General features: G+C 41.6%; 1 protein-coding gene across 2 annotated transcripts in view; it reads left to right on the top strand.

Moving 5' to 3' along the window:
- The window catches only part of GPC5 (glypican 5), a 1,065,559-nt gene that overhangs the window by 557,917 nt on the left and 480,451 nt on the right, over positions 1-27,191 (top strand). Inside the window, exon 1 of one of the 2 annotated variants that reach the window (XR_006578135.1) lies at positions 8,483-8,576. The exons of the other annotated variant lie outside the window; for it this stretch is intronic. The gene's annotated coding sequence lies outside the window, so the exon portion shown is untranslated. Of the gene's footprint in view, positions 1-8,482; positions 8,577-27,191 lie in introns of those variants that run through there. 2 annotated transcript variants of the gene reach the window in all.

Here is a 27,191-nt window from a genome sequence, read left to right as displayed (position 1 = left end):
TCTCTATAATACCAACTGGTTCAACTTTGGGTGAATTCTTACAGGGTTTTTGGATTTTCCACATATCTTTGTTATACTCACTGTAGGAGAAGGAAAGTGTGTAAAATACCACATGCATCTGTTGTGCAGCAAAACATGATCTGAGTGGAGGTTTTTTGGTTTTTTTTTTTTTTTTATTGAAAATGCTTCCAAGTACTCGGTAGAATACCACCACTGGATTTTGTTCCCTTTAGTAAATTCACATGCAGTTTGAACTTTAGCTGCCTTTTTCGCCCTTCTGCCCCATGCCTTTGCATGGTTGCAGCAGCTGTCAAAAGCAGTAAGTGAATGATTCTTTCTCAAGAACACATCTAGTAACTAGCACAGAACTAACACTGTTGTGCAGTACTGAATTTTATGGTCAATGGAGAGTACTATAAAAATTAGGGATTGGCAGATTGGTTTATGGGGAAAAAATTTGAAGAAACTTCAACCTTGGCATTCATATTGGAACACAGTCTAAGACAGGGAACAGCAACCTTCGGCCCGCGGCCTGCCAGGGTAAGCACCCTGGTGGGCCGGGCTGGTTTGTTTACCTGCCGTGTCCACAGGTTCGGCCGATCGCAGCTCCCACTGGCCACGGTTCGCTGCTCCAGGCCAATGGAGTCTGCGGTAAGTGGCGCAGGCCGAGGGATGTGCTGGCCACCACTTCTCACAGCCCCCATTGGCCTGGAACAGCGAGCCATGAGCAGTGGGAGCCGCGATTGGCCGAACTTGTGGACGTGGCAGGTAAACAAATCGGCCCGGCCCGCCAGGGGGCTTACCCTGGCGTGCCACGTGCCGAAGGTTCCTGATCCCTGATCTAAGACTTTTTATCAAATTATGATGTTTGCATTTAAGAAAAGCAGGAACATATAAATCAGTCCTCACAGTTACTGATATCTGACTATACACCCTAAGAAGAAATACTATTCAAAGAAAACTGCCTCTGGACTACTCCTTCATCCTGCCCACTCAGGTACATTTCCTAAACCACACTCAAAGCCATACTCTCAAAGCCAAGTTCAAACACACAGGTTCTAGCTTGATTTCATCTATGCAAATACACTTCCCATTCAGAGATCCTCTCCTACCTATAATTCAAATGTCTGCAGGCCCAGTAATTGTATTCATCTTATTGTCAGGAATCATATAATCTTCAGTATTAACCCATAACAATATGTAAGTCATTAGTTTTTGTAGAGATAAGGTGTATGAGAACATAAGAATGGCCATACTAGGTCAGGCCAAAGGTTCATCTAGCCCAATATCCTGTCTTCCGACAGTGGCCAATGCCAGGTGCCCCAGAGGGAATGAACAGAACAGGTAATCATCAAGTGATCCATCCCCTGTCGCCCAATCCCAACTTCTGGCAAATGAAGTAATATGTTTTACTGGACTCTCTTTTGTGCCTCCAAATGCATACAACGTACTGAGGATATCTGTGTTGGCATGCGGGGTGGGAAGCAGGAAAAGATACAGTACATGGTCATGTTTATATAGATATCTATGAAATATAAAATTACTGTGTATGAAAATGCTGCTTTCCCTCCTTTTCCTTCTCCCTACAGCTGAGTGACTCTTTTGCTCCTCCTCGAACACCTCTTCCCCTGCTTCTGTTCTCATTTTGAGCTACTATATTGTTATTTGTCTATAGTATCTTCTCTCTGGCTGTTGTTGTTTACCCCCAAACAACTATTGCTATTATGGAGCTGTCAGTGACTAAATAGCATGTACATTAACGATGTTTCTGGCACGTAATTTCATTTCTCAGAAGGTGCAGTTTTTCAGTTGGGTGAGATCATATCCACAAAATATAATGTTGTGGTGCCAACACAGCAGTGACTTCATAAATCAATATGAGGCTATAATTAATATAAAAAATCAGATGCGCACATATTTGATCTACATTGGACGAATACATATCTTTGGTGATTATCTTTTTATCTTGTCTGGTAATTTCCATGTAGCTAAGATTTTGGCACCACTTTCCATCATAGATCCATATTTTAGGAATTGTTTCCTGAGTCATTTCATATTTCTTCCTCCTGGTTACAATGGGAGAAAGAGCAGTTAAGTGTTTGACTGTGTAAGGCAGGGACCCGCAACCTTTGGCACACGGCTCGCCAGGGTAAGCCGAGCCAGTTTGTTTACCTGCTGCGTCCGCAGGTTCAGCTGATCACGGCTCCCACTGGCCGCAGTTCGCTGTCCCCAGCCAATGGGGGCTGCAGGAAGCAGCGGCCAGCACATCCCTTTGCCCGTGCCACTTCCCACAGGCCCCAATGGCCTGGAGCAGCGAACCACAGCCAATGGGAGCCACGATCGGCCGAACCTGTGGATGCGGCAGGTAAACAAACTGGCCCGGCCTGCCAGGGTGCTTACCCTGGTGAGCTGCGTGCCAGAAGTTGCCAATCCCTAGTGTAAGGGAATGTTGGCAGGGCACACTCATCTTTTAGGTTCCATTCATCCCATATAAAAATGGCACTATGTTCTTTTCTGCATGAAATATTCATGTCCTGTAAAAACTGAGAAGCATAAGAATACAATTTCCCTGTCAAAAATATCACAAGCCCCTACTCTGAAACTGTATACTGCTAATGAAGCACATGTCCTGGTCACATCGCATGTGAGCAGCCTGACCATGACTGGTGCTATGCACAGCTCTCTATTACATTGCACAATAATTTAATATAAAATGCATGTAACTGGAAAGATTTTTATACATAATAAATATTCAGATGTGTTAGGCATGAGGTTTTGTGAAAGTTCTGTTACCTTTTAATAATTTGTTGCTTCATATTTAACAGGTTTTTAATTTTTTTAAAAATCACCTTTTAGTTTGATAAAATGTTAGCTAGTATTTCAAACTCTCTCATACCCCTTACATACTCCCTTGAACTAAAAGACGTATTGCCTGAGTGAGATGTACAAGATCAGGCATATGGTTTTGTTGCTTAACAGTGAATCATAAGAGCATCTTTAAAAATTCAAATTATATTATACAATGATTGATGGTTGATAACCTCATCTGCCTTATAAAGCTGTCAGTTTGGAACAAGCCCTTATGTGTAGTGAGAGACTTACAGTCCTCTTTTTCTCGTCCTATCTGTGGTGACTTGAACATTATGCCCCGTTTTTTCTTTAGGTCCAGCAGTAGCATTGCTAGCTGTGCTCCTTACATGGACAATGTATGTAATCCTCATCCTGCAGCAGTCTTCCAAGACACCATCTCTCTTTCTTCACCTTTATAATGCTCAGCTCTGTCTAGGAGTCCTGAGCCACTGCAGGCACTCATTTGAACCTTTCCGTTTCATGGTGCTGTACTACAAGAGCTCACTCTTGTGATCTCCACCTCCAACTAGTCCAGCAGTGACCTCCATCCATTCTCAGATGCTTTACCAATGCCCACTCCACTAACATATTGACATAGAATGAGCTAAATTACTAGTGTTCTTTGCTTGGACTTAGCAATCTGCAGGGGAAGGATGGAGGGGACACCTGGCTAAGTCCAGGTTGCTATACTACCAGTGCAGGCCACAGATATGTGCCTCCTTTCCAGACTAGTCTGCAACCATCCCCCTCCACATTGTACATTTCCTCACTGGCCTTTTCATCGGTCCCATAAATGGCCTTTTTTTTCCTGGTTAGATATAATCTCAGCCTAAAGTGTCAAATGCTCTGAACTCTGTTATGATGCTGCAGATGGAGGGGGTAGGGTAGGGGAAGAATGGAGACTGTCACAGGATGTGCATGGAGACTGGATGCATGGAGTGCAATAACACCAGAGCCATGAAGACAAGGGACTATTACCATGTTCCAGGATGTACAGCTCAAAATCATATTAGGCCTTTTCTGCCACCATATTGCATAAGTCTCATGTTTAACTTACTATTCGCTATCACCTTTCCATCTTATTATTGTTCCCTCAAGGGAATATCAGCAGTGCACTGCCTCCACCTTGATATAATTGGCACTTTCCTGTAGTCATAATTAGCTAATCTTGTCCCTAGTGTTTAATGTATATGCAAGAGTCTTTCTCCATCCATTATAGGGGAAAAAATAAAAGGAAAATTTAATATTGTATGATTATCAACATTAGATGGAAATGAAAGTTGCACCTCTTTTTTCCATAGTAACTTCAACAGAATGATCAGAATAACAGACGTTAGTATTAGTGCGTGTGCATGCGCACACAATCCACCCATGGTAGTAGCCTTTAGGAGACAAGGGTGAGAAGATAAAAGTAGTCCAGCAGACTGAGTCCTCAATCTTCCAGAGACTAGCATATATGCTTAACATTATGCCCTTTGATTAGTTGTCCCACTGAAGCCAATGGGCCTGCTCACAATGTGTAAATTTAAGCATAGGAGTAATTTTTGAAGGGTCCTGAGTTCCTAGACAGTGTCTTAAATGTTGTTAGTTCTTAGATCCCACTGCAGTTTTTGAACAATACTAAATACCTAACTAGATGTTCCCTATTCTTTGAATTTATTTACCATAAAGGAATATTTTAATCGTTTAAACTATTCTGAAATCAAAATCCGACATCCATTTAGCATTTTGTTTGCTCTACATTGTATATATTCTATTTTTAAATATACTGTATTTTCTTCCTTTTAAAATAAAAACAACAAATATGGAGAGCAGAACCAGTGTTTCAGGTGCAGTTTGACGATTATTGCAAAGTAGCCCTGTAACCTCTCTTAACTGGTTAGGGATTTCTGTGTGTACATCTGTGATGGGAGAAACAGCAAACCCTTTTTCTCCTTGAAAACAACCCTCATGGGCTGAAGCATCCCCATTTCAATTTCTTTAATAAAGGCGGGTGTCATCAGCCTAACTCTTGGAATAGGAAATCTCCAAGGGAAACTGGAACTCAGGGGAGTAGAGTGATCACATCTGAACCCTTTAAAAAACACTCAGGATAACTTTGCTACATTCCGAGTACAGGAGTCAATATAGAGAAGGCAGTTTCTAGGGTAAAAGGACATTCAGAGGGAATATCTCTCCATTTCCCCAGGGAGTTCAGGGTGTCCATCTGGGCAGATCTGGGAATTAAGCCCTATGTGTTGGGTTTTGTTTATATTCTGTTTGAATAGTCAGCCCAGAAGCACTGGGCAGGACATTTTAGTCTAATTTCCTGTGCTAGATATCTTAATCTAACAAATGAGCCATCTCTGAGACCTAGACTTTCTTTTGCTCATTGCAGAGGATCCTTGCTTGGTTTCTAGTGGGGGACTAGATGTCAGGCCACAACAACCTAGAAAAGAATTGAGCTTCTGAGCAGCATTGCACTATGAACTCCTACTCAATCTACTATTCATCATTTCCCATCTCCTCCCCCACAAAAAAACCTACTCTCTTTATTTAGACTGCTTCTAAATAAATTCCTCCTAGAGCAGTGTTTCCCAAACTTGGGATGCTGCTTGTGTAGGGAAAGCCCCTGGCGGGACAGGCCGGTTTGTTTACCTGCTCCATCCGCAGGTTCGGCCAGTCGCAGCTCCCACTGGCCGCAGTTCGCTGCTCCAGGCCAATGGGAGCTGCTAGAAGTGGTGGCCAGTACGTCCCTCAGCCCGTGCCGTTTCCAGCTGCTCCCATTGGCCTGGAGCAGCGAACTGCAGCCAGTGGGAGCCGCGATCGGCCAGACCTGCGGACGTGGCAGGTAAACAAACCGGCCTGTCCCGCCAGGGGCTTTCCCTACACAAGCGGCATCCCAAGTTTGGGAAACACTGCCCTAGAGTATATCTGTCCGATAAGTCATTCATTCTTTCCTTGATTGTTTACTTTAAACCTCATCTCATTTTGATCTAATCAATATCCCAGTTATCCAGATCCTTAGGATTTTACTAGAGTCTGCAACGTTAACATCTTGAAGGTATCAAGATTGTAGGACAAGGAATATCACATGCACATCAGAAAATGTAACTATTATGAATGGCAAATTTCAAGATTTTAATGGCTTCCACTGCATAGCACTACTTAATATACAATAGTTCCCATGAATAGTCAACATTTGTCAACAGTTATCACACATTGGTATCTAAGATTTTCAATTTCCCCTTATATTTAGAATAGGAAATAAGTGTAGTAATCTTTTTGTAGCTGTTAACAAATACTGACCTTTAATTACACCAGTGCATATTTTATTGTTTACTCTATCTTCTGGATTTATATCTCACAAAAAATTGATCATTGTTAGACAATATTGTATTTTTCAGAATGTTCTGTATTTATGCTAAGTTGTATAACTATGAAATATATTTCCCAGAATACTTCATACTCATACTAATCTTTATTGTGGAAACTTACTAGCAGGTGAACTGTATGTACACTCTGTTGTTTGTGTATGCAGAACCAGTCAGAAGCCATGCCAAATATAACCAACCTTGCCTAGCACACTGTTTACTTCTAGGGATATTTGTATAATTTGGTACAGATGTCTGATCTTCAAAATATGAAGAAAACTAGATAAGAAAAGGATGAAAGGTCCCACATCTGTGAAATCTTCTGTCTGCTGTAATCAAGTGAGGTATAAATATGGGGAAAATTTAGCACATAATTTTGGAACAGAGTGAAAATGTAAGCTGCAAGCCTGTTCTCCAGCTTATGTGAAGTATTAACCCTCTCTGTATTGCAGTGATTTCTCTAAATAATAAACTGCTCAAGCTAAGTTATTTGATGTCTCATCGAAAAAAGAATAGAACCCATTGGTATTAATATTCTGCTCACTCCCGACCTTCAAAAGAGGGAATAAGGAACATGCGGCTAGGTTGTATTTTTATCCAGGTTTTCCAATGAACAAAACAGTGATGTTTTGGGGATCATCCAGACCAATAAGGAGTTCTCTCACCACCTAACTTGAAACTTTATATTGTGTAATGCTCTGTTGCTATGGTTTAGAGCTCTGATACCAGGATCCAGCCCACAAGCATAAAGGTCTCACCCTGGCTTCCACCAGCCTAGTTACTCCTTGCAGGGTGATCCAAAAGCTCTTCTGGTCCCAGTCTCCCCAAATCCATCTAATCCAATTTCTTATCTGCCAGATACTTGGACTTTTCCCCTCTGGTTCAGCAGCCCCCAATTATCAGTTCACTTTGGTAGACACATTCCACACAGTTTGCACACCAGAGATTGGCTTGGGGTAAACATAAACAAAATGTTCATTTAATAGAAAAATCTGATTCAGAAATGAAATAGTAAGGAAAAGCTTTTCTTTTCTCCAGGCATGGTGACTCATCGTTATTTAGGGTTAGGGAAATTCTATCTGGGATGTCTTAATGTTTTCCCATTAATCCTAATGGCCCATCAGTCTCTTCTTGGGTTGTACAATTCTAACTGTTTGGAGCTCCTCTGATATGGTTGGGGAGGCAGCCCATTGCTGCCTGCCTGACCACCTCATTGGTGTGAGGTGAGGTCTACACACACACACACACTGGAACTCTGCCTAGGATTCCTGAACTCTGAATGTAGATGCATTGCTCAGTGTCTACCCTTTCATTGTGGTACCACTGGGCCTGTGGCTCCTTGTGTTAGGTGTAACCCTGCCTTATGTCTCCCAGTCTCTTCTCCCTCTGCTTTACTCCATTCAGCCCTCTGTAAATAAATGTTTCCCTTTCCTGTATTCATTGTGTTTTTCTGGTTTGTTTGAGTATGTGTCTGTGTGTTTACTCTAGGGGTGTTGGAAAAGGCGCCCTTGGGGTGGAAGGGAGTTTCCCTACTGCGTTCCTCTACACACCTTTTCTTAGCTAGAGTCACCTGCAGAGTGGACTTCATATTAGCCATGAAGGTGCTATAGTTACACGTACATGCATGCACACATTCATAACCATATCTGTATACATATCTCATGATGACCATCAAGTTCAGAACATTACAAGTGTTCATGAAAGACCTTGCTTGACATATCTTTGTACACAATATCGTTGCATGTACCCAGTTGAGTCAATTGTGTTTTTTTCTTTGGGGTTCAGATCCCCCCCCTGTTTTCCCATGCAGGTGTCTGGACCCTTATGGTCACACAAACCAGGGCTGAAATTAATTATTATTATTTTGGAGCACCCCATAGCATAGTAGGTGTTTCCCAGGAAGAAGTAAAGACCAATCCTTGCCTAAAGAGCATGCAATTTATGTTCAGACATAACACAAGTGAAGGTCATAGACAGAGAGACAAACCTAGAAGGTGTGAGGAAAGGGTTAAAAATCACATGGTTACTTGACAAGGCAATGGGAGGATATGTACAGGTCTTTTAGTGCCCCCAAAGGAAACACTGCAGCTTTGCCATTCCCCTCCCAGTGGTCCCCTGGAGAAAACCCAGCTGAACCTGACAGAAGCCTATGTTTTGTTTTTTCATGGACTAGCTGGAAGACAGCTGAGGGAGGTACTCTTATCTGGAAGCTGATTAGGTTGACTTGAGCCTAGTTAGGCCTGCCTGTTGTAGTACCTGCAAAAGGTTAAGCCTAATTAGGCTGATCTTAAAAACAGGCTGGCTCACTCTCTTGAGAGAGATAGAGGGAAAGTTATGCTGTTGAAAAGCTGGGCCTGAGACTTCTGGGGAAATGTAAGTGCTATTTTGAGGATTGGCTTGAATATTTCACTTGTATTTTGGCAACCATGGACTATAAAACTGCATGTAAGGACTATACGGTCACTTTTGCCATGTTCTGTTTGAAGTTAAATCAAACTTCCCAAAATAAACCCACGCTCATACTGAGGTGTGAGTTTAAATATGAGCCTCTTTTGAGCTTTCTCTTCCTGGTTCCTGCACTGATGAATATAGATGTTGGCACAATTATTAAACTAGGTTCTGGTGTAGGTTTTTTAAAATATCAACATGGCAGAGATGAGTTATTTAGGGAGCGATTTGCATAATATGAAAGCAGTTTAGCCTGTGGCAGCAGTGTAGAAAAATCCTCAAAACCACTGGTTGGTCAGTTAAATCTATTTCAAATATCTAAGGATGCTTTAAAACTAATTACTCTTAAAATACACATGTGTGCACTTTAGGCCAGCTTAATTCTTGATGTAATATAATAATTGTTAATGCAATTATTCCAGTGTTAACTTTGACCCTTAGTGTGTATATGTTACATTATAGATATTAACACAATTTCTATTAATCCATTCAGTTTGGGGGCCATTTTGTTGTCCTTACTGATGAAAGGTGTCTCAAATGCCACCTCACAACCTTGTTGTGGAGGGATGTAGAGAACTGTCCTGTCTGTATGTAGCCTATTGTGCTTGAAACTAACTTTACATAATTCTAATGTATTTTCCTGGATTGTCCATACTTATGGTATTGCTAAGGTATCAGTATACAGTTATTGCTGCGTGTTAGAGAGTGCTTTAGAATCATTTAATGAGGTAGCCAAACAAACTGCTGTGTAATCTGTTAATATCTGCATTTGCAATATAATTAAGATAAAGTGTTTGAAAATGAATATCTTATAGTTTTATGTCTAATTAATTTCTGCTGATTACCACAAAACACTTTAAACTGTAATAGCTAAACAGAATAATTAAAATCATAAAATGAGCCCCTGGTGTCTATACTAGATAGATGATCTAGGAAAATATAATTTACCTGGTTCTATGATGTCCCTTGATAGAAATATGTTAGCTGTAATATCTGGCCTTAATTTTGATATTCCTGACGTATGCTACTGCCATGCTGTGAATTAGAGAGATGATCTTATGGAAAAAACAAGGTTGCAACTCTATTAATTAAATAATAGAAATGGTAACACTGTGTAGGCAGATAATTCTTATAATGCTAAACTAAATTGCATCTCAAAAGCTGGTGGGAAAACTCCCATCTTTGCCACATCTCTGGAACTTATTATCAGAGGTGGGCCATTCTGTCTATCATGGCTGACTGTTTTACCCTGCAAATTGGGAAATACAATGGAAATGCAATAGTCTTTCTCCTATAGGCATGGGTCACACTTTGGTAAAAATAAGAACCCACTCTGCCCTCATTTTGAACCTCTCTATCCAGTGATCATAGATACCCCTGGCCATAAAAATATATAAATCTGATAACTGCCATTATTGTTACTTTCCTAATATTGGCACCCCAGAGGGCAAAGTAATTGCCCATCATCTGAGGCCTTTGATGTATTCTGTGCAGTGTGGAGTTTTCTTTTTCTGCCAGTGAGGGATCTGGAGCATGAAAGTCAAATGCATTAAATAATTTCATCCATAGGTATTGTAGTAAATGCAGGCCCTGATAAAGGCCCAGTATGAGGCCTGAACTAAAGTAATGGTCAAGACTTTGCTAACATAAAGCAAAGTTAAGCTGTGAGCCAGAGGTAGGCCCTGCTCACAGAAGCTGGCATGAGAAGGGCTGATGCTGCATAAACATATATTCACCTAGCATAAACACAGCACTAGAACACACTATACTGAAACATTCCATAGATAACAGGAGGACAGGCCGACCCATCCCAATGACAGGGGCAAAAGGGTAAAATGATGGATAGAGTTGTTTTGATCGAACCAACGTGTACAAGGTGAGGGGCGGCACCGTAATACATAGAGGGGTTGTACCTTGCTATGTAGAAAGGTGGCCCCTCAATACGTCAGGTGTGATGTGTAACTTGTTTGTATCTGGGTATAAGAATGCATTCCTGGGGAGGTGCCTTTTGTCCAGCCTAGGGGGCAGTGGAAATCCCGCCACTGACTGAGCTGAGTCCATTGTCAGGGAGTACATATGTACTGGCTAGCTGTATCGCAGCAGCACCTTGGACTACGTTTGCCAGGGAGCCGGAGGCTGTGCTTTTTTCGACAATAAACCTGGCCGACGTGCCTTCGTACCTTACTAGACTTTGTGGTTATTGGGGGTTCTCATCGGGTCTGCTGGGTCAGCTATCTTCGAAGAGCTGGGGCAGCACACAGAGGGAACACACGCACGCAGCTGAGTGATATCAAGATTGGAGAGAGCAGAGCACCACACCGGTACAGCTCTGACAACAGGTATAACAAGGCACTGTGAGGTCTCGCTTGGTGTCTCCTCTCAAATGCCTCAGGATTGGGGACAAAGTTGGTATGGTTATCTAATCATTTTTAATACAGCCATCACAGTGAACAATAGACAACATATTAAATTTGAGACTCCTTTACAGTATGAAATATTGTACTCTTGATTGTCATGGGGCAGCTACATTTATTTTGATTATTGGCTTTCATTATTTTGGGGAAGCTTCTCGAAAATATGGTGTCCATGCTCTGAACAGGGTTGGGCTTGAGGTCAGTTTGTTTTCATGCCTCCTTCTTTCCCCTTCCTACTGAGAATGGCATGTGGTTTGGAGAGTTTCATCCTGTACGCAGCATCAATCCTACTAAACAATTGTTCTGGTGGGTTGTGCATAGAGAGGATTACAAGATATCCAGGTCCAGATCATAGCCCATGAAGGACCTGAAAGAAAGATCAGGCCTGGACCTTAATCTGTGCGCTGTAATGTACAGAGAGCCAGTGGGGTGTGTGCTCAGTGGCTTTTCCCACTGAATAAATGGGATATTAAGGCCTTCAACTTCAGCCCCAGAGAGTCTGAGTCTGGAGAAGGACTGGATTACAGCGGCAGTTACTGTCTCAGAGAAATAGGTGCAATCTCCTGGTCAGTTGGCGGTGAGAGAATGTGTTTCTTTACATGGATAGCAACAGTGGCTTTATTATGGGAAATCTGTATTTGTGTTATGAATTCTTGCACTGGAAGCTCATCCAGATGTGTACTGAGTGGCCCACAAACAATTAACTGCATCAAAAAGAAGCACGTCAGCAAATCCGTCAGAATGTAAAAAGGAAAGAATTCTATGCAAGATTATGAACTGTGTGTGTATCTTTACCAAGCTGCAAATTCCATTTTGAAGGGGCAGCCTTTTGTCAAGGGAGATTTAGATTAGACATTAAGAAACTTCCTAACTGTAAGGATATTTAAGCACTGGAACAAATTACCTACGGAGGTTATGGAATCTGTCACTGGAAGTTTTTAACAGGTTGTTAGACAAACACATGTCAGGGATAGTCTAGATAATACTTAGTCCCACCTCAGTGTAGGGGACTGGACTAGATAACCTCTGAAGGTCCCTTCCAGTCCGTCACTTCTATGATTCTCTCTTATCTTTGCATGGATGTTGGATGGAATTCCAATTGGGGTAGTGATGAAGACTTAACAATAGAGGGTGTTAAAGCTGGATAGTCTTATATTTAAAAAGGAAGCGTCTTAGACAAAAGACTTGCCCTGCCCAGAGTGATTGGTTGAGCATAGAAGAGATTGCCTAGCAAGGAAGTTCCTTGGTAGGACTCTGACCGTCTGTTATGGGCACCCCCTGGCGAGAAACCAGAAGGTTAAATAGAGCATCTCCTGCCCTTTATGTTGTCAATTTTCAGCCATTTTCACCAACTTAAGAGGGAAGTTGCTGCAAGAGGCTCAGGGGACCCTGCTTACCTGAATGCAGATGGACTGCCAAGGGGAGGGTGAACTAGTGTGAGGAGCAATGTGTGTTGGGGGTTATTTTTGTATGGATGTGTGACTTAAGTAAAGGGCAACAGCGTTGTAACATGTAAGACACACAAAGATGCTTTGTACCAACTGCCTCATCTCTCTTGAGAGAGTTAAACTGTAACCCAGAAGGCGCAGACCTTGGGATCGAGTTCTGGGAGAGGCAGTTTGCAAGATTTGGGAGATTCTCAGGGATCGGCACTGGTTGCAGGAGCTGGTCAGCTGACCCGTATGGTTGCAACTGTCAGGAGGGAGTGTTGAATAGAGGGACTGAATGCCAAAAGAGTGCCTATGGACCCCATGATTGGGACAGTGCCCAGGCTCTGTTCAGACTATGGCGGTTTAAAACACCCAGGGATACAGAGGCTGTGATTTCCTTACAACAATCTGGTAAGTGGTCAACAACAATTGTAGGAGCTTCAGGAAGCTGTGTGTATTTATTTCAGGTAGTATCAGGGCATTGACCGCATGTGCTGAAATGGAGATTTAAAGCTGTGGTCCTCTGGTTTTGGTGACACTTGAGCCTGTAACATCTCACAACTTTTCCAAAGGGACTTGAGATAATGTTGAAAGATGAGGAGACCTAGTAATCTCTGCAGGACATAATAGAAGACCAGCCACATTGGGTCAGGCCAATGGTCCATCTAGCCCAGTATCCTGTCTTCTGAGGCTGGCCAATGCCAGGTGCTTCAGAAGGAAAAAAACAGAACAGGCAATCATTGAGTGATCATCCCCTGTTGTCAATCTCAGTTTTTGGCAGAGAGGACTCAAGAATTCTGTGGAAGAGGAATAGTTGCCCATCACAATTCTGCCAGCTGTCTGAGAGGAAATTTTCTCATTACTGCATCATTCATCCTGCTATACCCTGTAAATAGGTCTGAAGCACCTTGTGACTGAAAGTTGATACTTAGGCTTGAATTCTGTCTGTGGTCAGAAGATCATCTATTAGTGCCACTAGAATCGTCCCTTTACCATGCCCAGCGAGAAGAATGTAAGATGCTGAATATGGTCAGTGAGTGAGTGGTGATAAAATTCACTGTCACCTGCTTGATAACCTTTCCCAAAAAGAGGGAGATTGAAATCAGGGTAGTAAACGAAGGTGGCCGTACCAGGGTTTTCTATTCTTCTTTTGTATGGCTGGTGTAGAGCAGCAACTACAACCTCACTTGAAGTTGATCGAGCCAAATGGCTACATCAGGAGTAGCAGAGTTTATTACAGTAATGCCTCCTTCATATTTATAAATTGGGGCGTAGTTAGTGATATGTTTGGTCTGTCATGGGGAACCACACTTGCACACCGGGGAGTCCTTGAGTTTTCCATTTGTGCATTATATAGCCGCATCTTCCAAGGCTGGTTCAAATTTGGTTCAGAGTTGACCAAAATGACTGTGGAAGGTCAAACCTAGGAACCTCTGCATGGGATGTGGCACAAGGTGCTTATTTAAGTCTTGTTTAGCCCAATATGCTTTCCAAGCCTCCTTCTGATCATAGTCATGAAAAAAGTTAATGCTTTCTCAATGTCAGTGTTGTGGAGGTCTGCTTGGATTGTCATGGCAAGATCATCTGCATATCCAAATTTTTGTGATTTCGTTGGTGGCATGTCACTTATGTAAACATTAAAAAGGGTTGGTTCAAGTACAGAGCCTTGTGGTAGCCTGTTTGATATTGGGTGAGCCAAGTACACCTGTAGGCATCTGTTACTCAGCATGATCCACTGCAGGCAAAGTGTTTGGTAGCAAGGTATAATTTTAGCAAGTTTCAGCATTGGGCCCTTAATCCATACAGTATCATACGCAGATGACAGGTCAACAAATACTATGCCTGTTTTTAATTTTTTTTTGATAACCAGTCACAGTGTAAGCTGAGTGCCAGAACTTGGTCACAACAACTCCGTTTTTGCCAGAAGCCTGCCTGTTTGATAGGGATAATTGTCTCGGTAAGAGGCCATATTCTTTTGGGGTCAATATGGTCAAGAAGTTTATAAGTGGTACATAGTAGAGAAATTGGCCTATAGCTTCCTGCTCTTCGGGGGCTTTCCAGGCTTTGGTATGGCAATTACCATTGCCTTACGCCATATTTCAGGGATCAGTACTGTCCTTAAGGTAGCGGAATACAATGTTGCTAGCCATTGGAGTCCTTTGGGGCCAAGATGGTGAAGGAATTCCGGTGGAATACCATCAGGGCCTGCAGACTTGTCACGATGAAAAAAGGGAAGGCCTCTTACTTCCTCAGTGCTGACAGTGGAAGGCCCCAAGACATTGTTGTAGTGTCCAGGCTTGATGACTTGAATGTGTAAAATCAAGGTTTTGCACACAATCAAGCCAGTGTCTTGCTGAGGTGTCTTGCTGTGTTAAGGGAGTATAGCAGGGCTTTTGTGGTATATGAGCTCCTGGTCTGATTGTATTGCCAGAGCAACTCCTGCACATCTCTTTTCCAGCAGGGAGTGGGCTTTTTCCAGAAGCCTCGGGGAATGTTCTTCTTTCATACTTCTTTCAGGAGCCCTGTTAACCATCGATAGCATTCTGGTCTCATTGGAGTCCTTGCAACAGTTTTCTCAACAGTCTGTTTGTAGGCATCCCAATCAGCTTGAGCAAAATTCCATTGTGGTACCTGTTTTGGAAAGAACACAGGAATTTTGATACCTACATAGATTATTATAGGTCTGTGCTGGCTGACAGTACTTCATGTGTTATGGAGAGTGTTACCACTTTGGTCTTTAGACACAAGTGTTAGGTCTGGATTGTACCCATGTTGCAAGCGACTTGAATGGAATGTTGATTGTTTTAGTTCATAGACTAGTTGTAAGTCTTGTGCAGTGAGATCTTTGCCATTGGTTTCATTTGTTTTCTAGCCCCACATAGTGTGGTGACTATTAAAATCACCTGCATAGATGCATGGAATAGGAGTGCTGGGTAGCACTAGTTTTGACCATCTTGTGCTAGGGGCTTTATAAACATTGGTAATGTTTAGTGGAGCTCCCCTACTTTGATAGTTGCTGTAAATATGGTCTCCTCTTTGGCTGATGGAATAACATTAAAATCTGGTATGGTGTCCTTGAAATATATTGCTAAGCCATATACCATACTGGTGACTTTTATTTATTGGATATATTATTGTGTGTGGATCAACTTTCTAAATAAACTAATTTAAATAATATAACTTGTAGACTGCAATATTTGTAACTTCTAATATCAGGATATAAAATTAATAGAATTCCCATTACTACTTAGTTAACTATCAAGCATTTAGAGTACATCTACGCTAATAATTGCTTTGAGTTAGTTGACTGCCAATTAACTTGAGTTGTTACACTTATGAAGACTAGTGTGGATGAACACTCCAGGGGTTTGAGGAGTTTATCCTAGGCATTGCCTCTTAAATCCCTTGTTGAGGGTGCCTGTTGGCTTTTGGGGGCCAAAATTTGAGCTAAACTGGGCAATTTGGAGATACAAGTATAAATATGTAGTTGCTGTGCTTACATGTGGAAATTGGAGTCATTGCTTTGTGTGTGGGGGGAAGGGAGGGGTGTGTGGTAATGTCATCTCTCCAAAGTGGGGAGACCAAGATACTAGAAACTGTAATGATCAAAACCAAACTACAAAGAAAAAATACATTTTGGTGCTTTCAAGAAAATGTTTGGAAGTCATTCAGTCACAAATTAGGAATGTCAGAAGTCTGTTATGCTGCAGAAGTTGAGGTCAACTATTAATACTTGAACCTATGTAATGGTGCAATAGATTTGGGAAATATGATGGAGTAGACAAATGTCAGAGTGGTCTATGGCAGCAAGGAGTTAATGTCTGCCCCAGAGATGGGGATATAATCAGCTCTGCATAGCAACACCTGGCAGAAGTGTCCAACCTAGAGGAAGCCATGCAGGTGTAGTTAATAATGAGGAAGGTAAAGGGCAGGAGGCAGCCTTTAGAAGAGGACCTGTTCTGATCAAAGCAGGATATACTTCTTCTAACCATGTTAGATGGTTTGAGGATTATGATGCCTGAAGAGCTGAGTGGTTTTGTGGGGGATCAGAGGCTCAGTAGAGAAAAGTGGGAACAACTGAGTTGATTCTCCAGAACTAAAAAGTCTTGGTGTCGTCTTACACCATCTGTAGGTCTGACTGTGGAGACTTGCAGGCTTTGGGATAGATTGTTCAGGCTTCTCTGAGGAAAGTGAAGAAAGATATGGATGGGAAGGGTTTTTTCACCATCTGTAATTGTCTCCAGTTGGATTGAGGGTAACATCAATGTGCTATTAATTATTGATTTTGCATAAGGAAGGTTTTTTCTTCTTCACTTGGGAGGCACATCTGTGTTGCCCCCAGCTGTAGCCAGTTGGCTCTCTAGTGGCATGACACACATAGGAAATTTATACAAGCACGGTTTAGGCTAGAGAGCTGCTCTTTCTAAGGAAAGGAAGGAATTTGCCATACTGCACAAGCCAAGAACTCTTTGCAGCCAGCCAGTAAAATGAAGGTTGAAACAAACATCTTATTGTACTTTTTTTTGGACATCCTGTCTACTTTGGCAAACACAGCTAGTGTCACTGCTGTGATATTATGTTAGGGTAGATTTGTTTCTGCAAAGTAGAACTGTGCAAATATTGAAAGAACAGTTCTGTGTATACTAACTTGACATTTTAAAATTAACTGTGTCTCTCTTTCTTTTTGACAAGACGGTAGCCAACAATCTTGCTGGCAGAAATGTTAAGAACAGCCACAAATGAGGAGTAAACGTTGCAGCAAAATTCCTGTTCTCTCCCATCCTACTGCAGTAAGAGCTCTCCTGCTCCATGTATGAGAGTGGCTCCCCAAACAAGGGGAATGCAATAGGATGTCCTTGCGCATCTATTGTTTTATACCTTAATCCTTTGCTATATTTTAAATATATTTACTTGATGCTCAGGGTGAGTCTTCCTACATGTAAGGCCCTATGTAATTGGTAAGATCACCTCATTTATTCCAGTGGTTCTCACCCTATTTTCCAATGTGGGCCACACCTGGAGCTCTCTGTGTTATGTGGGCCACATCCACACAATATATATATACCTGTATGTCCCTGAGGATGTCACATGAACTGCAGCTATGTGCTGATTGTGCCACAAGTGGCCCACAGGTAACGGGTTGAGAACCAATCATCCTTGGTCTCATGCTTAATTGATTTGTCATTCAGCAAATCATGGTAATAGGTGCAAAGTTTGCTTGCTGTCTGATCGGATCATGGCTGTCAATAAGCTTATTTCTTTGTTGTTGCAGATAAGCTTTAGAAATCTTATTTTGGGTAACCCATTTTTAGAAATTGATAGCTCAATTCTTTCCCAATTAGGTTTTTAAAAATTCATCCTTTCCCCTAAATGAGCAGCTCATTCTTAATGAAGAACAAAGCATCTGGATGTCATGTGGGATGCTGAATAAAATCAGAAAATCAAGGGAATTTTCTGAAATAGATCTTGTGTGACATGACTGTTTCAGATTAAAGGGAGCATTGAGTAGTTGAGGCTTGGATAATTGAGGTTGAAATGTATTTATCTCCTCAAGATCTATGTAGTAAATATTGGCAGAACTGACTATATTTACATTTTGAAGTTTAATTAGTAGAGTAATGGGTCTTCACAAAATGATATACCAAATAAATTATTCATTCTAACTCTAAATTGCCCACATATCCATCTTAGTTGATGTAGAGCTAATGAACTGTACCAAATAGCGTGCAGTCTGAATGCTGTTCGAGGTCTTGGAAGAAAAAACTCTATGGGAAAGAGAAAAAAGTGGAAAAACTCTTTTGAACTATACTATCGCTTTATACAAAATGAAATAATAGACCATGTAACTGAACAGTGGGATACCAGTGGAATATAGTAGTAGCACTCAAAGAAGAACCTGCTGCTGGTAAGTATGTGTTTTCTATGTGTGGGTATGTATGCACTTCATGTACCTGAGGCCAGAGGATTTGTAGCTAATAGCGTCTCTTGGTCTGTGCTTGCAAGTTACTTCCCTCATTCTCTGTAACAAGAATATAAGAGGTGGTGCAGACAGACACCTCTCCAGTTCTTTCTTTTCTCAGCCTGGCCTGAGTCAGAACCTCTGTGTCGGAAGCCATCTCTCCTGTTTGGCCAGTCCTCTTCAGAGATTTCAACATGGGAAGAAAGCATCTACAGAAAAAGGGGATGCATCTCTCCTACTTACTGCATCTACAGATTGAAACTTTCTTCCACCAGTAGACTATGAACATATCTTCTCACTGGCCAAGCCCCATGTTCTAGATGAGCCTCTTCTTCCTCATATGAAGGCCAATCCAGACAGACTGTCTAGAAGGTCTTGTAGCCATCCTCCTCCCAGATACAATTGCCCAGGAGACCAATGGTACCCAATGCCTGGGGACCTTCCCCAACTGATCAACCCTTCATATTGTCCCTACTGAGGTCTGTGGAATCCTTATGCTAGACACCCTGGATCCATGCAGGAATCACACTGGCCCTCTTCTATCTGACACCAGCCAGCTCTGTCAAAGTATGCAGAGGAAGAAATCACACTGGACCCACTGGTATTAATGGTTCTGATGGAGGTGTGATCCTCCTCACCTGATGAGGGAATGGTTCCATGATCACCATTCCTGCCCAATGACCATAGGCAGTAACAGGTGCTTTTGCAGAGGGTGGTGACTGAGCCCCAGATCTCCTTCAAGGAGGTCCATAGTACTCCTCATACACTCCTAGACATCTTACAAACATTCCCAAACTGGACCCTCTTCACCTCATGACCTGGTATTTGGATGAGCGTCAGACCTACAGCATTCATGTTTGTAAGCCTTTCAAACTATTCTTAATCACAGCAGAAAAGTCTCCACCAAAAAAAAGCTATCTGGCTAAATGGTGGTATTTCTCTACCCAGACATGATAGAACCAGTCATCCCCAGAACCAGCAGGTGTATCTGCTGTTTTTAAACTAACTCTTGTCCCTCAAGAAGCTAGAACTTTCCATTAGCTGGCTACAAGCAGTACCTTCCATCCTCCAGTAGGAATTCTATTTATACTCACACAATAATGATTTGATTCCTGAAAGGTCTTGTCAGAACCATCCCATTGGTGTGAAACCTATACTGTAATGGGACCGCACCCTCATACTATCAGTACTTGCCAAACTATTCTTTGAACCACTGACTATGTGTTCTGCCCAGCTTCCCATAAATGTTGCTGCCTTAGCAATCACATTGGCCACATTTCATAAGGAGATAGCTGACCTGTGCTTCCACTCAAAATTCATCCATAAGGTAATTTGAGGGATTCACATGAATCAATCCATTTACTGGTATTCTTTCCAAATCCTCATACTTCCAATGAGGAGAGAAGACTACACTCTCTCAATGCTAGACTGGTTTTGGCATTCTAGCTGCAAAGAATGAAATCCATTAGGAAAACCTCAATGTCATTTCCTGCTATAATAAAGGTATCATGAGGACAAGCATTAAGTGGATACCCAGCAGTGCATCATTCTCTGTTATCCTATGGGATGTTGTCCTCCTTTGGTCAGGGTGAGGGCCCACTCCATGAGAGCACAAGCAATTTCAACAGCCTGTTTTTGAGAAGTATCTATACTGGACATGTGTAAGGCAGCTACTTGAAGCTCCATCCATACGTTCACAAAACATATGCCTTTAGGCCAGGCCTTTTCTGCAGATGCAGGTTGTTGGGACAACAGTATTGAAGACACCTATACGTACTGCATCCTATTTATCATTCACCCATATGTGGAATATGTGTGGGGGAGGGGGAGGACCAGCACTTGAAGAAAAAAGTGGAGGTTAACTACCTGTAACTGAAGGTTCTGCAAGAAGTGTGGTCCCTATCTGTATTTCACTACCTGCCTTTCTTCCCCTCTGATTCAGAAGAGGAACTGGAACAGAAGCAGTATTTGTCTATACTGTCCCTTTTACCAATGGACACTATATGCTAGAAATCTCTTGTGCATGGAGTACATACTTGTCCTATCTGTATTCCACATACGGTCACACATGTTGAAGAACCTCTAGATAAATGTAAGTATTCTCCATCCTTCAAGCAGAGGGCTTCCTCTTGGGGGAAGCGAATACATATGCTTTGGGACAGTTGTATAGTATGTGTGGACTTCTCAATGTTTCCTGGCTTCCATTCAGTGTTCAGGGCCTGCTCATCAGCCTTACATGGGGAGACTTGATTATACTTTTTAATATTAACTGAAATATTTGAATATTCAAATTCAGATAGAAAGGTGGCAGACTCCGAAGTGTTAAGAAAAATTTCACACTGTGTCTAACTAGACTATGGAGTTCCTTGCTACTAGGAACTTTGAACTTTGTTAAAAATCCTGCACCCAATGTGGGGTAACTCAATACTGGACCTCATTCTGACAAACAATGAAGAGTTAATCACTGACCTAAAAATTAGCAGCTGCTTAGGTACCAGTGATCATGCTTTCATTTCCTTAATAAAAAGGGAAATATGGAACCAAGCAGTAACATGTATATTTGGAACTTTAAAGGAGCCAATTTTCCAAAGCTGAAAGCAATTGTGAGCATAATTTAAAGGGGAAATGTTAACAGTGGGACATTGTTCTCTAACAATTGTATGGGATGACAAGAAAGCTACAATTCCACATACATGGAAAAAAAGTTAGTCTGGGGAAAAAAGCCATCCTGGTTCAAAGGAGATTTGGAAGTGATGATAAAACAAAGGATGTGGGGAAGGAGGGAGTACATGGCAATGGTTTATTTAAAAAAAACAACAACAAAAACTTGAAAGTAGGTGATTGATTCCTTTAGCTTACATTATCAATGAAATATCAGTGGCCAATAAGTTTAAAGACAATAGGACGGGTCGGCAACCTCTGGCACACGGCTCGCCAGGGTAAGCACCCTGGTGGGCCGGACCGATTTGTTTACCTGCGGCATCCACAGGTTCGGCCAATCGTGTCTCCCACTGGCTGCGGTTTGCCGTCCCAGGCCAATGGGGGTGGCGAGGAGCCTCGCGGGCCGAGGGATGTGTTGGCTGTGGCTTCCCAACGCCCCCATTGGCCTGGGACGGCGAACCACAGCCAGTGGGAGCTGCGATTGGCCAAACCTGCCGATGCAGCAGGTAAACAAACTGGCACGGCCCACCAGGGTGCTTACCCTGGTGAGCCGCGTGCCCGAGGTTGCCGACCCCTGCAATAGGAAGACATTTTAAAAATATTCAAAAAATCCAAATCCGGTATGGGTCCATTGCTAGATGCAGACAGTAAAATTGTAAGTAGTGATGCAGAAAAGGCAGAAACATTCAATAGATATTTGTTCTGTATTTGGAACAAAGCAGAGACAATTATTCATCCCATATGATGCGGATGCTGACAAAGGAGGATGTGAGGTGCTAACTGCTAAACTTAAACATTTTCAGATCAATTAATCCAGATAAGATAAGAAAGGAACTACCTGAGGAGCAATTTGAATCACAAATATCAATTTTTTAAAAAAAAGAACAGGAGTACTTGTGGCAGCTTAGCAACTAACAAATTTATTTCAGCATAAGCTTTCATGGGCTACAGCCCCCTTCATCGGACGCATAGAATGGAATATATAGCAAGGAGATGTATATACATACAGAGAACATGAAAAGGTGGGGGTTGTCCTACCCACTCCAAGAGGCTAATTAAGATGAGCTATAAGATTTTCATGTTTTCTGTATGTATATATATCTCCTTGCTATATGTTCCATTCCATGTATCTGATGAAGTGGGCTGTAGTCCACAAAAGCTTATGCTCAAATAAATTTGTTAGTCTCTAAGGTGCCACAAGTACTCCTGTTCTTTTTGTGGATACAGACTAACACGGCTGCTACTCTGAAACCTACCATTAATTTTTAACAAATCTTTGGAAAACTGGGGAAACTCCAAAGGACTGGAGTACTGCCAATGTAGTTCAATATTTAAAAGGGATGACCTAGAGAACTATGGACCGATTAGCCTGACATTGATCCTGGGTAAAATAATGAAACCATTAACTTGCAACTTGCTCAACAATAAATTAGAGAGTAAAAATATCATTAATACTAGTCAGTGCAGTTTCATGGAAAGCGGGTCTTGTCAAACAAATCTGTGTGGTGGTGGTTTTGGACAAAATCACAGGTCTGGTTGATAAAGAAAACTATGTTATAGTATACGTGGATTTCTTCGAGGCACTTAACTAAGGCCTGGTCTACACTGGGGGGAGGCGGGGGTTCGAACTAAGGTACGCAAGTTCAGCTATGCGAATAGCGTAGCTGAACTCGAACTACCTTAGTTCGAACTACTTACCCGTCCTGACGGCGCAGGATCGAAGTCCGCGGCTCCCCCGTCGACTCCGCCACCGCCGTTCATGGTGGTGGAGTTCCAGAGTCGACGGGAGCGCGTTCAGAGTTTGATATATCGCGTCTAGATGAGACGCGATATATCGAACTCCGAGAAGTCGATCGCTACCCGCCGACCCGGGCGGGTAGTATGGACGTACCCTTAGAACCATATGACTCTTTTGGTTTTAAAATAAAAGAAACAGAACACATATGAACAAATACTAGCTCACTGATAGATCTCAAAATGTAGTTGTTAATAGGGAGATCTCAATGAATTTTTTTAATATAGCAAATGCAGAGTAATATATCTGGGAACAAAGAAATCATGCTATACCTACAGGCTGGGAGATTCCTTGGAAAGCAGTGTCTCAAAGAAGCACTTAGTCATTGTAGATCAAGCATCAGAGAGGTAGCTGTGTTAGTCTGGATCTGTAAAAAGCAACCAGGAGTCCTGTGGCACCTTATAGACTAACAGAAGTATTGGAGCATGAGCTTTCGTGGCTGAATACCCACTTCATCAGACGCATGTGATCAGGGATCGGCAACCTTTGGCACGCGGCTCGCCAGGGTAAATAATCACTGGAACAACTGACCACAGGTTGTGGTGAATTCTTCATCACCGGTGATTTTCTAGAAGATCTGATCTAGCAATTATTTTGGGGAAGTTCTTTGGCCGGTGCTAGACAAGAGGTCAGAATAGATAATCATAATGGTCCCTTCTGGCCTTAATTTCTGAATCAATACTTCCAGGAAGTGGGTTCTTGCAGCATGTTCCGTTCACCTTACATAGAGCACGTATTTATATGATGGTTGCTGTCTGAGATCAGACTTGATTATTCTTCATATATGTTAAGGGTGGTTAAAAGAGGACAATGACCAATTGTCCTCCATGTTCACTGAGGGTGGAACAATAAGTAAAGGGCTTAATCAGCAGTGAGAGAGATTTATGTTAGATATTAGGAAAAACTTTCTAACTGCAAGGCTAATTAAGTTTGGAACATACCTTCTAGCCCTACATTTCTATGATTCTAAGTTAGAAAGCACGTTATACATAACCTAATATCCTACCTACCAGGTCATACCAATTCCTTGATTTATTGTTGAGGAGCTTTCATTTTTGTTTTGGATACTAGGATTCTAGATCCTGGTCTGTGAAGATACCTCCAGAAGCTGTATCAGTGCAGAATATTAATGTATTTTGCCTTTGACAGTTTTCCTATCTACTCTATGCCAAATGCTGAGTTGTCCTGTTCCAATGTATGGGATGTGCTGGCCACGGCTTCCCACCACCCCCATTGGCCTGCGACAGCATTCCGCGGCCAGTGGGAGCCGTGGTCCACCGAACCTGCCGACATGGCAGATAAACAAACTGGCCCGGCCGGCCAGGATGCTTACCCTGGCGAGCCGCATGCCAGAGGTTGCCAACCCCTGTTGTATACTGTTGGCATGAATAGATTGGCTGTCCTATAAAAGGTTTCTTAAATTGTATCAGATCACTTCAACATTTTAATGCCATAAGGTTTTCATATTAGTTCTGTTGAATAATATGTTAGTTATAAAAATAGATGGATAGTATGCTACACCAAAATTAATAATGTATTACACATCTGAGTCAAGTATTCAATATTAGCATTGAAATTATTGCATGGATAACTTTTTAAAGCAAAAAAATGTATTGAACATTTAAATAACAGATACAATGGGAAATAGGAACACCAGAAACAAACTCAAGACCTGCAATTGCTGTATTTATATATTTTTTTACAATTGTACTGTATCAAAGAGTGATCCATTTTTATGCATTAATCCTTTATATCTTAATGCTTCTAATTTATAGTACAAATCCATGCTAAAATAGATGAATTGCAATAATGAAATTCTTGTCAGGTTGAATGCAGTATGAATTCTTTCAAATGGGAGTGGAATTTATAACTGCATTTGTGATGTATTATCCTCTGAACAGCTAGGACTGGCACATGTGTAATTGGATTATGATAAATTGAAAAATGCACAAAGTGCATTAGAGTAAGTCTTATTTTTTTTATAAATATGTTTGTTTAAAGCACTTTAATGTAAAACTTCACACTTCCAATAAAAAGATACATAGGTGCATTAAATAAGATTTCATAGTATTTTTCCCAATTAAAACACAATATATGTGTGTGGGAAAACATAATACAATAAACATAACTCATCTCCAAAGGAATTTGAGAATTTGTTTTGTAAAAGCTGTAAAATGCTGACTCCTCTGTTTTGATGTGGAGTTGTTAGCATACTGTGTGTGAAATATTTCCCACATGAGGAAATGAGTACAAAGCCTATTGTTGTTCCTCTTGAAAGATGCATAAAATTTGCCATAAAAATCTATAGTAATTGTAAGAGAAATGCATAAAACAGAATTATTTCCCACTTATAACTGCAGTTCACAACAGAGCATCTTGTTAGAAGACAAGCCACTTATCTCTAATAAAGGCTGGAGCAAGGCTTCCTTTTACTTTCTTCCCTTCCTACCTCTCCTTATCACTCCTATTCCAAACTTTCTTAATCTTTTGAAATTTGGAAGATTACATCCTGTCATAAAACTTTTTCAGAAACATAAGTGTTCTGAATGTCTTACAAATTTCTTAATGGCTGTATTGGTTGTAGATAAACTCTAGTGCCCCTTATTTGAGCAGGGGGAGCGTTGGGTGTTATTATTATTATTAGAATTATTTTACCTGGAGAGTGACCACAATGTGTTTAGGTACCATCTTCCCATCTCCTACTTAGCTTTCCAAGGAGACTCATTTCCTGCCCATGTAAACTTTCACTGTAATAAGTCAGGCAACATAAAGTGGTATGTTCAAGGGCCCTTGTTAGCCAGGGTTCTTTCATCCTAAAGTTCTTGGTTACTTTACTCTGTGCGAGGTGGTATCAAGAAATAAATCAATGGAAACATGGATGTCCAATTGATTGATGGCTGGTACAAACAATACAAGAGTGTGCTCATTAAAATCTATTTTATTTAGTCTCAAACACTTGCACTAACCTGTTGAAGACATGTGTAAAATCCCCCAAATTCCTATTTATCCAGGGTCTTGAAGGTCTCAAGTGGATAATTGCAAATGTCCAATGGCCAGTCTTCCATCTGCAGGGGAACTTGAAAGGTGTCCATTGAGCTCCAATTTCTTCCTTGTTAATATTACATAGCTTGTCCATCAAAAAAATTCTGAGCAGGTGTTAAGTGTGGAGGTTACCAACCTATCAGGTAGGGAATTTTCTATCAGTTACTTAGCTGTATAGCAATACTTAATAATTGCCCAACTTTCCATCTTGCAAAAACCGCATGCTTTGGCAAAACAATCCAAGTCAAAGGGTCACGTTTACTCATTGAGGTCACTCACTTCACCCTCCCCTCCTGCTCTGCTAGTTGTGCTAAGGTTTCAGAAAGGCCTTTTTAGCTGCTTTCAACAATAACATAACTGGTATTCCAACTGCTGCCAGTGGTTTAAAAATGTTACTGGGCTCTGGGCTATCAAAAATCTGATTCTACACCCTGACCCAACCTTTGAATCTGCACTGTCACAGGGATCAGCTAGCCTTGCTACTAATGCTAGATCAGGGCTGAAATATGTAGTTTAAATTTGCTTCTATGGTAGTTTTTTTTTTTTAAATACACATCAACTATATCTGACAGCCCTCAACTTAATTTTTTAACATTTTTAAAGTACATATAGAAAGATACTGTCACAGTTCAGGGAGACTGAACCTCTATTCCCTCTCTGAGGTCCATCAAACGCATCCACTCTAGGCTCCTCAATCATCATCTCTTAGGTGGGGATGCATATTGTCATAGGTCTCACCCCCACTTGGAGCTGTTGGGTTCCAATGTGGGGACCTGCCTTGGTTTCCCTCTAAACTAAAATCCTAGTTTAGATCTGGTAAAACTGCCACCACCCAATCAATTACGTGGATTGGGACACAATCCTTCCCCAAAATCCTAGGGGATCCCAAGAGCCCCAAATCCATGGAGTTCTTATACCCAGGAGAAATAAACCATTCCCCCCTGCTTCCTACCCCCTCCCTTTTCCTAGGAGAGACACCGGGATTTAACTACAGAGGGATACCTCCCCCTCCTCTTTCCCTGCGAATCCACCCAAGGAAAGACCAACCAAGTCCTTAATAGAAAAGAATTTATTAAAGAATTAAAAAAAAGAAAAGTCACTGTCTCTGTAACCAAATTGGAACAATATACAGGGTCTAAACTTATCAATCCCTGGAGAGAATCCCCCCTCCTTTCTTTCTCAGTAAAAGCAATATCAGCAAACAGGAATAAAGAATTTCCTTTAGCAAACACACAATTG

Source organism: Mauremys mutica, chromosome 1 (assembly GCF_020497125.1).
Source record: "Mauremys mutica isolate MM-2020 ecotype Southern chromosome 1, ASM2049712v1, whole genome shotgun sequence".
Classification (NCBI taxonomy): domain Eukaryota; kingdom Metazoa; phylum Chordata; order Testudines; family Geoemydidae; genus Mauremys; species Mauremys mutica.
Note: the sequence above shows the minus strand (reverse complement) of the source record. Positions and strands in the feature narration are given on the sequence as shown.